Source organism: Cololabis saira, chromosome 22, assembly GCF_033807715.1.
Source record: "Cololabis saira isolate AMF1-May2022 chromosome 22, fColSai1.1, whole genome shotgun sequence".
In the NCBI taxonomy this organism is placed as follows: Eukaryota; Metazoa; Chordata; class Actinopteri; order Beloniformes; family Belonidae; genus Cololabis; species Cololabis saira.
The window spans coordinates 32,471,013-32,484,099 of NC_084608.1; the positions used below are offsets into that span (position 1 = coordinate 32,471,013).

The following is a 13,087-nucleotide window of genomic DNA, read 5'->3' on the forward strand; positions in this document are numbered from 1 at the left end:
TTTTTCCCCCTTACATTACTTTTACTTTTATACTTTAAGTAGTTTTGAAACCAGTACTTTTATACTTTTACTTGAGTAAAAAACTTGAGTTGATACTTCAACTTCTACAGGAGTATTTTTAAACTCTAGTATCTATACTTCTACCTGAGCAATGAATGTGAATACTTTTGACACCTCTGGAGCTCAGACGGGAAACTGCATCAGGAAATGTGTTTATTGCTCAATAATGATGAGATCGTGAAGGAGGGAGGAGGAGGTGATGTAAGGTTTGAAGGTTTGATGGTTCTGATGGATCTGATGGTTCTGATAAAGAGGAAGTGGTTTGGATCAGCTCCAGTCCGGGTCCGGGTCCGCAGATCATCCGGGCGGGTTTACTGGACCACCGCATCTGCGCGTCGCTCTGCGCGTGCGGCAACGCGGCAGCGGCAACGCGGCAGCGGCAAGAAGCTGTGCGCGACCCCCAAGGGAGCGCATGCGCGGTGGGGGGGCACATTCATCCCCAAATCAAACTCCAGACCCTGAACCACTAATGAGGCTAATTTACCGCACCTGCAGCGGAGTTCCTTCCCGCAGCAGCGGTTTCACTCCCGCAACCCCGAACTCACCTGCTGACGAGACGAGACGAGACGAGGCTGCTGCTGCAGCTGCTGCTCCGACTGAAGCCCAGCTGCCGCGGAGCCGCTGAGCAACACCAGCTGATGCGCGCCGCCGTGAGGCTCCTGCCGCGACCGCCTTCAAAATAAAAGCCCGAGACGCAGACCGGAAGCGACAACAACTGGATGATATTAAAATACACTGCATACTGTAGTCAGGGGGCAAACCCTAAGATTGATAACTTTGCTCACGCTTCTGGGTAAAGTTTGACAATCTTATTTTTTTGTTAGAAGGAACCCCTATGAGGAATAATAGGCGTGTTGTCATCTTGGATTTTTTTGCTGATGACCATTCATGCATATGGTCACAATAATGGTCAAAATGTACAGTTTATGCAAAATGTTCAAGATTTTATATTTAGGGAAATGGATAAAACATCAATTGAAAAACTTTTTTTTTTTAATTGTATTGCTATATTTTGTCCAATATTGGTTAAAAAATATGACTTTTTTAAAGGTGTTTTTAACACAAACATAATAAGCATTTTTTTTTTTTTTTTTTACAGTGAAACACATTTTCTATGAAATCCTGTGTCAAAAACGTCTATAAAAAAGTCATATTTTGTATCCAATATTGGCTAAAATATTACAATATGATTCATAAAGGCTTTTTTAGTATGTTTTATCTATTTCCTTAGATATACAATGTTTTAATCTTGACAGTTATGCATACAAATTGTACACGTTGAGCAAAACTGACCATATGCCTGAATTGAGAATTTGAATATTCTAGCGCCTCTAGTGGTCACCAGCTAAAAAATTCAAGATGACAACACCCCTAAAATTCTTTCTATAGATTTGTTCTAACAAAAAAAATAGGTTGTCAAACTTTACCCAGACATGTGACTGTGAGCAAAAGTCTTAACGGAGGCTCTTTTATAAAGTTGCCCCTTGACTATTGCACTGTTTTGAATATCCACTCTTTCTCTTTTTTATTTATTTTCTTTAATATCATTTAATTTATTCATTCATTTGTTTTTATCCTGCATATTTAGGGCCCGAGCACTTACAGTGCGAAGGCCCTATTGTATCTGTAGGAGATGTTTTTATTTTTCTCGTTTTTCTTCCGACGAAAGGAGGGCCTTTTTTCCCCCTAAACGTGCCGCAAAAGTCACCAAATTTTGCACGCAAGCTAGGCCTGGCCAAAAATGTGATATTTAATGGTTTGCATTCATGGGCGTGGCCTAATGGCTCAACAGCGCCCCCTTGAAAACTTTGTGCCTCAAGCCCCACAATACGGTTTGATGTACATGCACGAAAATCGGTACACACCTGTATCATGTCTCAACTTAAAGAAAAGTCTCTTGGTGCCATGGCCGAAACCGAACAGGAAGTCGTCCATTTTGAATTAATCGTGTAATTTTGGCGCAATTTATGCCACTTCTTCCGCCGTTAATACGGCCCGAACCGTAACGTGCACCCAGGTGTGTGATACATCAAAATGTTCGTCTCCATCCTGCGACTACGCACATTACTTTTCTCAGTCAAAAGCGTTACCGTGGCGACGATAGACTTGAATGGTTTGACATTTATGGGTGGTGTCATCGGACTTAGTTTTGAGTCCTAGACCTTTATTGGTGAAAATTGCACGCGTGAGGGCCCGTTCATCGCTGCTTGCAGCTTTAATTTCATTCTTGAAACCATTTCAGTGTAACATTTGTGTTTTTTCAGTTTATTCTCATTATTAGAAATTATGAAAAATTGTGTATGTGGAATATCTGTAACCAATGCTCATTTTCTGGAATAAAAACATTTAAAAAAAAAACATTGCAGACTGTTTCACCTGTGACAACTGTAGGGGGGATTTCTGTTTGCATTATATCAGATTATATAAAGTTATAATATGAACCATGTTTTTGGCATCCATGGGGGTGTAACGGTACACAGAAGTCACGGTACCAGCTTGGTACAATGGGGAAAAAAAGAAAGTAAGAAAATAATATTTTGGTCCTTTAATTTTGAAAAATGGAACCATCCAACAATATTGGCTTATTGGTCATAAGTTTTAGTGAAGCAGTTCAGTTCTGCTGCAGTGGAAACAGAAAACTGAACATAAAGTCGGGGTTTAACATTTCAACAAGTCCACTGTTATTTTTTATTGTTTTGTTCTTCCCGGTTTGGGTTCAGTTTATTTTACACATTAGAGGGAAGAAAAACATGAACATTTTCATTGTTCTGTCCGGATATTATATTATTTGAAAAGATAATGTTCCTTTCTTTGATATTTGATCAACAAATATTGTTTCAAAAGCAAATGTCATTTAACCTATTTAAAATAAACATAAAAATCTGGTTTGTGTAGTTCAGTTTGATTTTCTAAAAAAGACGGGGAATGAATCGTCCGATCACATTAGATTAAAACAACATACGAGTCACGATGCTGATCGCTGATTCACTGCTGATAACTGAGTTTCTGGGACGAACACTTCCCTTTACCAATCTAATTCAAAACAATTAAAAAGAGATCCTCAGGTCACGTGTTTATCAAATGTTGGAGACACTGGATTCTGTTTGACCGGCGCCCCTTACGTCTGGAAATAAATAAAATAAAATAAAAAACATTTTGGAACCAAATAAATATTTAAACATTTAATTACTATTGACAGTCACCCACAGACTGAAATAACACCTTCTTTTAATAATTATTTGCATCTTACAGCATGTTTTTTATTCTTATTCTCTTGATTTGATGGCGGCGGCGCCATAGCGCCCCCTATTGGCCAAACAACATTACATAACAGGTAACAGGATAAAGCCGGGGAGCAACTTTCAGAGCAGATGCAGCTGCAGCAGAGAGAGCAGGAAGTGGTGTGAAGTGATCGTGTTCCCAGCAGCATCACAGGCGGCTTGTCCACTTCTTCCTACACCGTTCCGTCTGGGGTCAGGTGTAGGGGTTATTCTAGTAATATAAGATCAAATAATGAAATAAAAACATCACTAAATTAACTTCACTAAGATGAAGCAAAGTTGTCTGGTGAGATCAGAGGAGAGGATCCGAGCTGAGATCTGGTTCAGTCACTTTTATGAGATGACAATCTGCGGTTTCCGCCGATAAACCGCTGCAGTTTCAAACTTTCATCTGTGGGAACATGTGAGACCAACGCAGGGCAACAGTAAACCTTTCGGCTACAAACTCTCAGCTAGAAACTCCCAGCTAAAACTTCCCAGCTAAAAACTTCTCAGCTAAAAACTCTCAGCTAAAACCCTCTCAGCTAAAACCCTCTCAGCTAGAAACTCTCCGCTAGAACCTCTCGGCTAGAAACTCTCGGCTAAAACCTCTCGGCTAAAACCTCTCGGCTAGAACCTCCCGGCTAGAACCTCCCGGCTAGAACCTCCCGGCTAGAAACTCTCAGCTAAAACCTCTTGAGCTAAAACCTCTCGGCTAAAACCTCTCAGCTAGAAACTCTCGAGCTAAAACCTCTCGAGCTAAAACCTCTCGGCTAAAACCTCCCGGCTAAAACCTCCCAGCTAGAAACTCTCAGCTAAAACCTCTCAGCTAGAAACTCTCAGCTAAAACCTCTCAGCTAAAACCTCCCAGCTAAAACCTCTCAGCTAAATCATCTCAGCTAAAACCTCTCAGCTAGAAACTCTCAGCTAAAACCTCTCAGCTAAAACCTCCCAGCTAAAACCTCTCAGCTAAAACCTCTCAGCTAAAACCTCCCAGCTAAAACCTCTCAGCTAAAACCTCTCAGCTAGAAACTCTCAGCTAAAACCTCTCAGCTAGAAACTCTCAGCTAAAACCTCCCAGCTAAAACCTCTCAGCTAAAACCTCTCAACTAGAAACTCTCAGCTAAAACCTCTCAGCTAGAAACTCTCAGCTAAAACCTCCCAGCTAAAACCTCTCAGCTAGAAACTCTCAGCTAGAAACTCTCAGCTAGAAACTCTCAGCTAGAAACTCTCAGCTAGAAACTCTCAGCTAGAACCTCTCAGCTAAAACCTCTCAGCTAGAAACTGCCAGCTAAAACCTCCCAGCTAGAAACTCTCAGCTAGAAACTCTCAGCTAAAACCTCTCGGCTAAAACCTCTCAGCTAAAACCTCCCAGCTAAAACCTCTCAGCTAAAACCTCTCAGCTAGAAACTCTCAGCTAAAACCTTTCAGCTAGAAACTCTCAGCTAAAACCTCTCAGCTATAAACTCCCAGCTAAAACCTCTCAGCTAAAACCTCTCAGCTAGAAACTCCCAGCTAAAACCTCTCAGCTAAAACCTCCCAGCTAGAAACTCTCAGCTAGAAACTCTCAGCTAGAACCTCTCAGCTAGAAACTCCCAGCTAGAAACTCTCAGCTAAAACCTCTCAGCTAGAAACTGCCAGCTAAAACCTCTCAGCTAAAACCTCTCAGCTAAAACCTCCCAGCTAGAAACTCTCAGCTAGAAACTCTCGGCTAAAACCTCTCAGCTAAAACCTCTCAGCTAAAACCTCCCAGCTAAAACCTCTCAGCTAGAAACTCTCAGCTAAAACCTCTCAGCTAGAAACTCTCAGCTAAAACCTCTCAGCTAGAAACTCCCAGCTAAAACCTCTCAGCTAGAAACTCTCAGCTAAAACCTCTCAGCTAGAAACTCCCAGCTAAAACCTCTCAGCTAAAACCTCCCAGCTAGAAACTCTCAGCTAAAACCTCCCAGCTAGAAACTCTCAGCTAGAAACTCTCAGCTAGAACCTCTCAGCTAAAACCTCTCAGCTAGAAACTGCCAGCTAAAACCTCTCAGCTAGAAACTCTCAGCTAAAACCTCTCAGCTAAAACCTCTCAGCTAAAACCTCCCAGCTAAAACCTCTCAGCTAGAAACTCTCAGCTAGAAACTCTCAGCTAAAACCTTTCAGCTAGAAACTCTCAGCTAAAACCTCTCAGCTAAAACCTCTCAGCTAAAACCTCTCAGCTAGAAACTCCCAGCTAAAACCTCTCAGCTAAAACCTCCCAGCTAGAAACTCTCAGCTAGAAACTCTCAGCTAGAACCTCTCAGCTAGAAACTCCCAGCTAGAAACTCTCAGCTAAAACCTCTCAGCTAGAAACTGCCAGCTAAAACCTCTCAGCTAGAAACTCTCAGCTAAAACCTCTCAGCTAAAACCTCTCAGCTAAAACCTCTCAGCTAAAACCTCTCAGCTAAAACCTCCCAGCTAAAACCTCTCAGCTAGAAACTCTCAGCTAAAACCTCTCAGCTAAAACCTCTCAGCTAAAACCTCTCAGCTAAAACCTCTCAGCTAGAAACTCTCAGCTAAAACCTCCCAGCTAGAAACTCTCAGCTAAAACCTCTCAACTAGAAACTCTCAGCTAAAACCTCTCAGCTAGAAACTCCCAGCTAAAACCTCTCAGCTAAAACCTCCCAGCTAGAAACTCTCAGCTAAAACCTCCCAGCTAGAAACTCTCAGCTAAAACCTCTCAGCAAAAACCTCTCAGCTAGAAACTCTCAGCTAAAACCTCTCAGCTAGAAACTCTCAGCTAGAAACTCTCAGCTAAAACCTCTCAGCAAAAACCTCTCAGCTAGAAACTCTCAGCTAAAACCTCTCAGCTAGAAACTCTCAGCTAAAACCTCTCAGCAAAAACCTCTCAGCTAAAACCTCTCAGCTAGAAACTCTCAGCTAAAACCTCCCAGCTAAAACCTCCCAGCTAAAACCTCTCAGCTAAAAACTCTCAGCTAGAAACTCTCAGCTAAAACCTCTCAGGTTCTGTTAGGATCTGGTTCTGGTTCTGTTAGGATCTGTTTTGCCATTTTTTGTCCTTTTCAGTTTCTGCTAACTTGACTTCCTTTTTTATTTTGAAGGGCCGTCTGTGTCTTGTGTCCAGCTGTTGGATGTTCTGCACCGTCAGAGCGACTAAACCGTCTGGTCAGTAGAGTCTCAGATTCATGGCCTCGTCCCGGTAGTCATTCATTTCTGTCCTTTTTCTTTATTTATTTATATTTTTATAGCCCTATTGTATCTGTAGGAATTTTTCTTGTTTTTTTTTTGTTTTTATCCTTGTTTTTCTTCTGACGAAAGGAGGGCCTTTTTGCCCCCTAAACGTGCCCCAAAAGTCACCAAATTTTGCACACAAGCCAGGCCTGGCGAAAAATGTTATATTTAATGGTTTGCATTAATGAAAACTTTGTGCCTCAAGCCCCACAATACGGTTTGACGTACATGCAGGAAAATCGGTAAACACCTGTATCATGTCGCAACTTAAAGAAAAGTCTCTTGGCACCATGGCCAAAACCGAACAGGAAGTCGGCCATTTTGAATTAATTGTGTAATTTTTCCGCAATTTATGCCATTTCGGCCGCTTCTTTGCCTGAACCGTAACGTTCACCCAGGTGTGTTATACATCAAACTGTGCGTCTCAATCCTGTGACGACGTGCATTACTTTTCTCAGTCAAAAGTGTTACCGTGGCAATGATAGACGCCAAAAAGCGCAACCCTCTTCATCTGATTGGTCCAGGTTTGATAGTTCCTATTTTCTGCCACAACTTTTGAACGGTTTGATATACAGAGTCATGGGTGGTGTCATCGGACTTAGTTTTGAGTCCTTGACCTTTATTGGTGAAATTTGTACGCGCGAGGGCCTGTTCTTCGCTGCTTGCAGCTTTAATTTTTAATTATTTTTTTTTTTGGGGGGGGGGGGGGTTATTAACACTTTTTGGAGGAGTACAATGATGAGACATCCCGAGGTAACCTTGCTTCCTGTTCCTCCTACGTCTGGGTCCTGCCCTCCAGTTCCTGCCCCAGTTCCTGACCCGAGCCGGCCCGTCGCTGCGACCGCAGACCATAATAATCCTTCTCTTTCCCTCGGCCGGTTCCTGAGCCGTCAGAGTCACTTCCTTCTCAGCATCATGTGTTTCTCATCAGAGACGTTTACAGGGCTGAAGATCACGAGCTTCCAATACAGCTCTCTGTCCTCGTGGCCTGAGGTCTCTGCCCTGGACAGAGTTCTGGTGCTGGTCCATAAGGACCTGGCTGGTCCGGGACCAGAACTCATCACCAGTACTCGAGTTGTAAAAAACAATCAGGGGGATGGTGGATTTTATCATATGGGGACAGATAATTTGTGCTGATTACAAATAATATAAGATATTACAAATAATAGCACTGACCAAAACACCTGCAGAAATACTGCAGGAATGACATAGCAGCAGTTAAATGCAGCCTTCTGTAAGCTTTAAATATCCACTGGGCTTACATCAAATACATCAAAACACAACAATAAAAACTGTTTTCTGAATTTATCAATATGACTCTGTCCTTCACAGGATAAGTAAAATGGATCACTGCAAAAACTCAAAATCTTAACAAGAATATTTGTTTTATTTCTAGTTAAAATGCCTCATTTTAGTAAAAAGAATCTCATTACACTAAAACAAGACTCATCACTGGAAAAAACAACAATTTTCACCTGTTTCAAGTAGATTTTCACTTAAAATAAGTAGAAAAATCTGCCAGTGGAACAAGATTTTATTGCTTGGAATAAGGAGATAAATCTTGTCCCACTGGAAGATTTTTCTACTTATTTCAAGTGAAAATTTACTTGAAACAGATGAAAATTGTCAAATAAGTTATTTTTCTGGTGTTATTTTTCTGGTGATGACTCTAAATGTTGAAATAGCAGTAAAACCACATTCATTGATGAAATGACATAAGGGATGGAAAGGAGGGATGGCAGTTTTACTGGGGGGGATGATTTGGACCGTTTTTATTTCAGGAGGGGATGCCATCCCCCCTCATCCCCCCCTCAACCTGAGTACTGCTCATCAGAGACCTCCTGGCCCAGTAGGAACCTCCCAGACCCCTGCAGTCTGGATCTGGTTGGTATCAGTTCCCAGAGTCAGAAGCAGAGCTGGAGAAGCTGGATTCAGCACTCAGAGCTAACAGACTAAGCCCCTCATTTGCATGTCACCGCAGCGGCAGCGTCTGATAACGCTCCACAAGACCAAACTGATATTCAAATCCACTCTCCAGGTTCTCTGACTGCCAGCGTGACTGAAGTACGTTTAGGGCCGGTCCCAATCCCCCCCCTAGTCCTACTTTTCATCCCTACCCCTAAATTTTGCGCGTTCCCGTGAGGGTAGTGGTGTCCCAATTCCTCTTTTCACCTAGGGGGAATGTGCTTATTTAGGGGTAGTGGATATGAATCTAGCCCTTCAGAGCGAGGGTTTTCGGATACACCCTAGATGACCGAGGGCTAGAAAAATTTCCCAGAATGCTTTACGTCATCATTTGCGGACTGAATAAAAAAAAAACAACATGGCGGACATTTCTTATTTTTTAGTGAATAAAATCAATATTTTGAGTTAGTTTCTGCATAAAAATGCGTTTTGATTACATTTCTAGCGGTAAATATATATTTTACTTTCATAATATTCACTCAGTGAATGTACATAATCACTCGCTTGCCCGTTGTTGCAAAGTCTTTTTCAAACCTCGCCTGAATAAAGGCTGATTTATGGTCCGTGTTACACCAACGCAGAGCCTACGGCGTAGGTTACGCAGCGACGCGCGCCGTACGCCGTAACATACACCGTAGGCTCTGCGTCGATTTAACGTGGAACCATAAATAGCAACAACTGTTAGATTTCATCTATTAAACCAACATTTATCTTCCTAAATGATTTATTTCAGCCAGCGGTAATTCTCCACAGAGCATCAGGTTTCTCCCCCGGGACGACCGCAATAGCAAGACTGACTGGGAGACGGAGACATTTTCAAATAAGAATGAATCTGGTTGCAGCAAAGCATCATGGGAGGAGGAGGAGACAACCTGTCTTTTAGAGATGTGTCCACGGAGGAGCTACGTGGACCAATTCCTGTTAGAGCAGATACCTGGTTGTTGCTGCAACTTTCACGCAAACGCAGCGACGTAACTGACGTTTGCAGAGACGTAATGACGTGGCTCCTCTTAACACCCGAGCTGTGGAAAAGAGAAACGGTTCTCAGCTTGTTCCTAGTTGAATGAGTTGTGATCCAGAACCAGCTCTGGAACAGGTTTGGTGGAAAAGGGCCATCAGTGCAGTTCTGTACACATCTAAATCCAGCTTTTGGCAACAACCTTTGACTGAAATAACCACCAGGTGGCGGTAACGCGCATTTTTACTGCTCCCAAATGGCCTGCAGAAGAATGAATAGAAGAAGAAGCACCTAAACAACTGATGCTGCTTGCTTCTTTTTTATATAAAGGTGGTGATTGTTTGGTGAAGGTCTGGTGAAGGTTTTACAGACATTATTAGTTTTATACAAAGTAAAACACGGTTACCAGTGGCTGCATGAAACACTGGAATTCTCTGGAAAATTATTTAAAATGTTATTTCCACTGTTTATCAGTTTAAACACAATTACAAACAAGAAATCTTTTAATTATATGAAAAGGGATGTAAAAATATTCGAAAATATTTATTTTGGGTCTCATATTTGTATTCATTCATACATTTTCTTAGTTGTTATTTTTCCTACTCCTTTTCTCCTTTGCATGGAATGTTTTTTGTTACACGTTTATGGATTGAAGTTGTTAAATGTTTGATTAATGCATTACCATGGGGGGGAGGGGGATAAAATAAATCACAAGTGGAATCTAGAACCTGATTATTTATTATTTCTATCAGAAAAGGACAACTGCGGGGCCCTGGATAGCTCAGTGGGTTGAGCGGGGAAAGGCTGATCCTCATGCAGGCAGCGCAGGTTTGAGTCCTGGCCTGTGCTTTGTACTGCAATGCCCCCCCCCCCTTCTCTACCCACTTCCTGTCTACCTACTTCCTCAATTAGTGCCACAAAAACCTTTAAAATGACCTCTAAGAAAAGGTCAAATGCAGATACTCTTCTCCAGCCAGAGATGAGAAGAGTTTTGATCTCCTTATGGTCAAAGTATATGAACCTAATGATGTAAAACAGGCTAACAATTTACCATTTAGATTAATTTACCAAGCCATCCATTATCAATATGCACTTGAGGATCATGCAGGTCTCTCCCAGCTGTCTTCCGTCTAAAGGCAGAGGTAAACCTGCACAGGTTAGTCATCACAAGTGTGGTTAACCAGCACGACTGCTCAGGAACCTTCAGACTGTAACACAACAGTACAAACCGCCATGTCACCCAAATCTATTCAGGTCCATTTAATTTAATCTATAAGAGTAATACGTGTAATAATTTGTGCTTGGGAGCATATATATTTCATGTGTATGACCTTTGTAGAAATATATATATATATATATATATATATATATATATATATATATATATATATATATATATATATATATATATACATGTACAGTACAGACCACACACACCTTCTCATGCAAACAAATGGGGAAGTGTGTCCAAACTTTTGGTCTGTACTGTATATGTGTATATGTAGATATTCAATCTTGGTGATATTACTTACAGCAATGGAATGATTGTCAAACTTGATGAGGTGAGCTATGCTATTGAAAAATGTGTTTTTAACAAATCATGTGGTCATGACATGATAACTGCAGAACATCTGAAATATGCTAGCCATAGAGTTTCTGTGCTACTGGCAATGTGTTTCTCTGCATGGAATACTGCCCGAGTCCATGCTGTCTGTATTGTTAGTAGGGCTGTGCGATTAATCGATTTTAAATCTAAATCGGATTTATTAATCACAACCGATGTTAAAAAAAGGAAAATCGGAAAATTGATTTTCCTTTTTTGCAGCTGGCTGCATTACAGACGGAGCTCGTCTAGTCATCTTTGTTTGGTCAAGAAAATTGTAAATGTCACTTTACTAAACTCAAGGAGGATTTACAGTATCTTTCAATTGCACTTCATTCCCAATAGGGAAATTTGTTTGCTATTTTTCTTTAAAAATAAAGATAAAATATTTGAAACAATTTATTCCATTGACTTTTGTAGTTTTACCAAAGAAATCGAAATCGAAAATCAGGTTTTCAGAGAAAAAAATCGGGATTTTATTTTTGTCCAAAATCGCCCAGCCCTAATTGTTAGTACCAATAGTTAAAAACAAAACGGGAAAGTAAAACAGCATAGACAACTACAGACCAATTGCACTGGCGAGCATTATGTCTAAGGTACTAGAGGGTTTTCTTATGGACAGGCTCAAAGAGTATACAGCAACCACCGACAACCAATTTGGTTTCAAGAAAAAACATGGCACGGACCTATGTATTTATACACTTAAGGAAATTGTCAGCCAGTACAGAAGTCATAATTGTACAATATTTATGTGTTTTCTGGATGCCTCACGTGCCTTTGATCGTATTTACCACGGTAAACTGTTCTTAAAACTACAAGAGAGAGGTGTCCCCTCATATCTTATAAGGATCCTACAGTTTTGGTATTCTCACCAAACTATGCAGGCTAGGTGGGGAAGGAGGACATCCACACCCTTTCTGGTGTCCAATGGCCTGCGACAGGGGAGGATTTTATCGCCTTTATTATTTAATTTATACATGGATGATTTATCTAAACAGTTCAATGAGTGTAAATCAGGTTGCATGGTGGGGGACAACCTTATCAATCAAAACAAAGGACTATATATATATATATATATATATATATATATATATATATATATATATATGTGTGTGTGTATGTATATATATATGTATATATATAGATACATTTGTGTTTATAAATATACTATGTATATAATATATATATGTATATAATATATGTATGTATGTATGTATGTATTTATACGGAAAGGAAGAGAGGGATAGGGTCGTACAAAGGTTGTTTTTTTTTTTAAACTTTATTGAAAAGTCAGACGTCACAATTAGTGAAAACACATTCAGGTGTTCCCAAGGCAGGTAGTAATGTACAATTACAACAGTAATAATAAACAACAATTAAACAAATGTAGTACATATAATGGCATGACGTTATTAATAGAAAAGACTACAACAGCTGAGTGAATTGAGCATGACGAATAATACAGCATTAGAAATCCAGAAAGAGTAACAAGGGAACATAAAACTGACCCTAATGTGACATATTTTAAAATGCTTTAACATAAAGTGCAACAGACTGAATAAAATAAGTAATAAACAGACATAATGAAATAAAAGGAACTTATATAAATAAGTTATTAAATTAGTAAAGTAATTAAACTAGTAAGGAAAAAAAGCAGCTTTTATAAGGGGGAATTCAGGCTGATTTTATTCAATTCAGTAGGGAAAATTCTTTAAGAGATCATATGTCGTGCCTTAATTGTTGTTATAACTTTTAGAGATTTCAAATACATTTTAAATTCGTTCATAAATACACAAAATTTGGGGGATGATTTTAGTATCCTATTCTTGTGGATAAAAAAATGTTGCCAAGCAGATGATTACATTGCAACAGAGTTCATCATTTTTGTTTTTCAAGATCATACCAAAGGGTCGTACAAAGGTACAACGATGGTAACCCCACCTGCACGTCGATCGATGTCGTAAAGACACGGAGGTTTTCATCTTGACCAAACTCGTCCTCTTCGAGCGACCTAACGTCTCGCGAGAC

General features: G+C 40.3%; 1 protein-coding gene across 1 annotated transcript in view; it reads right to left on the reverse strand.

Annotated features, from left to right (window-relative positions):
- The window catches only part of pld1b (phospholipase D1b), a 60,529-nt gene extending 59,877 nt beyond the window's left edge, over nt 1–652 (reverse strand). Inside the window, exon 1 of the mRNA XM_061713631.1 lies at nt 606–652. The gene's annotated coding sequence lies outside the window, so the exon portion shown is untranslated. The remainder of the gene's footprint in view (nt 1–605) is intronic.
- Between the last annotated feature and the right edge of the window lie 12,435 nt (nt 653–13,087).